Source organism: Eschscholzia californica, unplaced genomic scaffold (assembly GCF_041429995.1).
Source record: "Eschscholzia californica isolate CP2 unplaced genomic scaffold, dmEscCali1.0.p SCAF_1, whole genome shotgun sequence".
Lineage (NCBI taxonomy): Eukaryota > Viridiplantae > Streptophyta > Magnoliopsida > Ranunculales > Papaveraceae > Eschscholzia > Eschscholzia californica.
In genome coordinates this window covers 55316205-55321091 of record NW_028238198.1, presented here as the reverse complement: position 1 = coordinate 55321091, position 4887 = coordinate 55316205, and the positions used below count along the sequence as shown (strand labels likewise).

Genomic DNA, 4887 nt, shown 5'->3' with positions numbered 1-4887 from the left:
ATTAACTTGATATGAAGTGACATAAATAGAAATGGAGTTCTGAGCTTGTGTATTGGATTAGAAGACGAATGTTTGAAAAGCAATCTAATGAAGATGAAACAAGATTTCTGAGTTTAATGGAGGTTTTGTTATGTGAATCGGATTTAGAGAGAGGGAATAAAGAGGTTTTAGTTACTGGAAATAATGAATCACGTTTCTTTGTTTAGAAACGTGATTGGAGAGGGAATGTGGGAGATAAAAATGGAAGAAGATCTTTATGAATTTTGAAGATAAATCAGTTATAATATATATTTCTTTGTTTAAAAACGTGATTGGAGAGGGAATGTGGGAGATAAAAATGGAAGAAGATCTTTATGAATTTTGAAGATAAATCAGTTATAATATATGGGGAAGGTTAGATTAGGAATTATGATTTATTTGGTATTATAGGGATTTGTGTTTTTTCTCTAGATGACACCAAATGGACTAGATATCCATTTATATTGTTTTTTTGGTTTTGAAACCCTTTATAGGATTAGAGAGGACTAAATGTCTTATTAGGGCCCGTTTTTTGGGCTATAAACCCAAAAATTCTATCTTAAAATGCAAGTGTCATGCCATAGTAAGCAACATCTACGTTCCGAAGCTACAAAGCCTTGATTCCTAGTTTAGTACATTTCGCCTCGACTTTGGCCTCACGGGCATACACTCGAAAAATGAAATCACTCAAGAATGGTTCGCTCGTATGTGTGAGTGTGATCACTAACATGGACTCAACACATAAAAAGGGGTGGGGACAACATTTTGGAACGAATGATCTTCGAAAAGGAATTTGCCACTAAATGGAGGGGGAAGCTCACTCGCCCTTTTCACCCACTATATCTTCTAAGAATGCTTACTAAAGGTTAACGGATACTAGGGATGGATGATGATGGTAGATTCCCGAGAATGTCGAACTCTTCATGATAAAACCTCTTAAGCATTTCCACATTCATTTCTTGCTTCGAATACTTATTCATTAACACATATGTACAACCACATCACACACACAAACAAGAGCGAACACATGCTCAAACATACTCATAAACAACTTTATTTCTTTCTTTTCAATTTTTTTCATATCACTTTTTTTTTCCTTTTTTCTTTTTTTTTCTCTTTTCATAACACAAAATCACACAAAACAACACAAATACAACTCACACAATACTATATTCGTGCAATCAACTTTTCTTTCCATACTTGCTTTTGATATTCTTCATTCTTTTCTTCTCATGTCTTCATTCCGGGAGTATAAGATAATGGATGGTGATGAAGTATTCGCCTCCCTCTAGTTGGCATTCTCATTGGGTTTTATGGACTACAAGGGCAAGGTTAATTCGCTATCTAATGTGACTCCTTGTGGCTAAGAAAGTTGAGCACACGAGGTCAAATGAGCTCTTTTAATAGTTACGAGGTTGAGTAGCTTTTCATTCTACTTGGAGTTAGCGCGGAAGAGTACACTCGAAGGACATTTTAGGCTTTGAGGTCTCACATGGGTTAAGTCTCCACTAATGACTTTTCTAGGTCTCTTAGAGATGTTTCTTCTTCACTAAGATGTCACTCTTATGGTAAGACACAAACACTCAAAGACTCGACTTTCATGCAAAGGCCATTAGCAATCACAAAACTCATCAACTCGACACATATGCCTCAACACTCTTAAACTTATCACTACATTCACAGGCAAATCTATTCAAAATGTTCAAAATTTTCAAATTTTGGCTAATTAGCCTTTGATTCTCTTGTGTTTGAGCAGTATTAGTTCAACAGGATTTGCTAAAAACGTTGAACGGGAAGGATGAACTCGTTGAATTATTATCAGAAGCAGAGAAGAAAGATCTCATTTACATATTCTATTGTGTTTGAGCAGTGAGGTCTTGCGGGAAATAGCGCCGGAAACAACGCCCGATGGACTATGGATCAAGCTGGGGAAAGGTGTATGACGAGTTCTCTAACTAATCGTTTGTATCTAAAGAAAAAATTATTTAGTTTACAGAAGGGGAATTGTTGAAAGACCATATGGCTGAAATCCACCGAGTATTCTTGGATTTGACAAATACATATGTCAAATTTGAAGATGAAGCTAAGGCAGTCCCGTCCCTGCCACCAGCATATGAAAATTTTGTTGATTCTTATATGTCTGGTAAAAAAAACTACAACATTGGAGGATGTTAAAGCAACATTAAACTCCAAGGAGTTGAGACGAAGGTCAATGGAAGAAAACACATCGGAATTGAAGATGATTTGGTTGTAAGGGGAAGGTTGAATCATCTAGGCGATGAGAAGGGTCTTTCAACGATTCCCCTTCTGTAAACTAAATAATTTTTTCTTTAGATACAAACGATTAGTTAGAGAACTCGTCGAGGGTATGAACCATAAATAAAGTAGAAAGTTTCATGGGTCTGACCTCGTAGATAATCACGTGGGTGAAGTAAGGAAGGCCTGAGCTCCAGGAGAGATAAAGTAGCTTGGTTACTTTGATCGTCAGGATAAAGAAAGACAGATCGTCCTCCCTTGATGAGTGGTCGTTAGGAGAGATAACGATAGGTTGTCCTCTCTTGATGAGTGGTTTTTAGGAGAGAGAAAGGTAGGTCGTCCCCCTTGATGAGTTGTCTTCAGGAGAGAGAAAGATAGGTCGCCTTCCTTTGAATATAGGTCAACCTCCTTTGATGAGTGGTCGTAGGTTATTCGATGGATGTTGGATCGGTCGACCACAGAGAGAGAATAAGACGACGACAATAGTAGAAATGTGGTGGATAACTAGTTAATCCCTTTGTATGAAAGAGGGAGTGGTGGATTGATATTGTGATGCTTGTCATTAAGCCAGTAGTCGATGTATTCTCCCAGAATCAGATGTCCTGTATCATCTTCTTGTTGGTCAATTTATAGTGTTTGCGATCGATTGTCACCTGGGGGTGAGTTGTCGTCTTCTATGTGGTAACGCATGGATCCGACTCCATTAATACGGATATTGTAATCCCTTAACGGGTATATTCGGGATATTGTCATCTTGAATGGATGTAATGTCTCCCTAACGGCTATGCGAAGGGGGAGACCTGGTGAGGAGGTGAGGGTGGACCTCTTTATCCCGAGCTAGATGTGATTCCGTATTTTTGGTCTGCTGAGGAGGTGAGGGCAGACCTCTTTATCCCGAGTTGGATGTAATTTCGTATTTTTTCCGCTGAGGAGGTGCTCGAAGATAAATGGGTCGGACCCATTATCCATTAATTAATGGGCTTAGTCACCGCGTAAACCCATTAATCGTGGATTTTTGGGGGAGCTCCTGGTGATGTATTTTGGCCCATACAATACATACTGAAACGCAAAGATGAGGCATGCGTCAAGTTCAAGCAGTGGAAGACCTCTATTGAGAAGCAAACTGGAAAATCAATCAAATTCTTGAGGACCGACAATGGTAAAGAATTTTGCGGAAAACGAGTTTAATAGGTTCTGTGAAGATCAAGGGATAGTTCGACTCCATACGGTTAGAAAGACACCATAGCAGAATGGTGTAGCCGAACGTATCAACAGAACTCTATTAGAACGAACTCATTTTATTAATTTCCGAGCTCGTTTCAATATACAACTCGGCCCCAATTTAAATTAAACGTGGAGGTCTTTAATCTCATTTATTTTTTCATGAGATTTTCTTTAGCCATCAAGATGCATTGTTATGAGATTTAAATTTGGGATGCACACATCCAGTACTTATAAAAAATTATGAAAATTGGTAAAGTAAAAAATGGACAAGAATCTTGAGACATTTCTTAAGGGAGATACTTTATTTAAGATCACAAAACTCATTTAGTGAGAAATTAAGTGATCTAATCACCCAGTTACAACAACCTTTATTCTTGAAGTATACAAAAGATCAGACATTGTTAGATGCATTGTTGAAGACATGCAGTGAGACAGGCCACCGCCCCTGCAAATCACCAAATTTTAACCAAAAATGTTAGTGTTATTGTCATATAAAAGGTTTTCTTGTATGAATAGATTTTGTACAAATTTATTTCTTAAATGTAAATATATATTTATATATATGTATATATATATAAACATGAACACTATAGTCTATATAAGTGGGGAAGATGTACAATACCTAGATCCGGCTTAGCACATGCGTTAACGCAATTTGTAACACAACTTAGATCAAGTGCTGAAACTTGTCGATTAAACATCCCCAATATTACAAATATTGCCATGAAAAAAGCAGCTACATTCATCACATTCATAACGATTTTACCTTCCATATTTTCGTAAACCAACAAAAACCCAACTTCTTATTCTTTGGCTTTCTGTTATGTTAACTCAGTTCTCTTCAATATTTGATGCGATTGACTTATTTATAGGATATGACTCCATGATGGTGTTGAACTTGTTAAATGTGTTATTTAACTTTTTTGGTCAACAAAATCTCCAAGATAACGTCACTTTTAAATAAAAATCCCAAGGATTTGTGAAGTTTTTTTTGGTGAGATTAGAATTTATAACCTTGTTAGAATTAAGGTGAGATATAATTACTGGATGGTGGCCCTTGATCTTCTATTAAACTATGTGAACCATTTATTAAGAAATTAAAAAAAAATGCATCCAACAACACATCAAAATTGAGATCTCCAACAATGAAACTGAAACACTATGGACTTAAACAAAATAGGGAATACATAAAAAATGAGCAAGTTAGTTTGGACGAAGATGGAAGCAACGTTTTGTACATCATTAACATTAAAATGGCAAAAATAATGATAACATTCTCAAAATGACACTGTACACGGTGTGGAATTACCAAAAAAGACAATAATTAATGTACAAATTACATGCACGTCCTGGACATTCAATCGCCCGCGACAGCAAATGTTTATTTCT

The 4887-nt window shown here is 36.6% G+C and overlaps 1 long non-coding RNA gene across 1 annotated transcript; it reads right to left on the bottom strand.

Moving 5' to 3' along the window:
- Nucleotides 1-3781: 3781 nt before the first annotated feature.
- LOC147567695 (uncharacterized) lies at nt 3782-4352 on the bottom strand. The gene is made up of 2 exons (XR_015237856.1): nt 4121-4352; nt 3782-3943 (listed from the first exon to the last, which is right to left on the bottom strand). It is a non-coding gene; the product is annotated as an uncharacterized LOC147567695 (long non-coding RNA).
- Nucleotides 4353-4887: the final 535 nt, after the last annotated feature.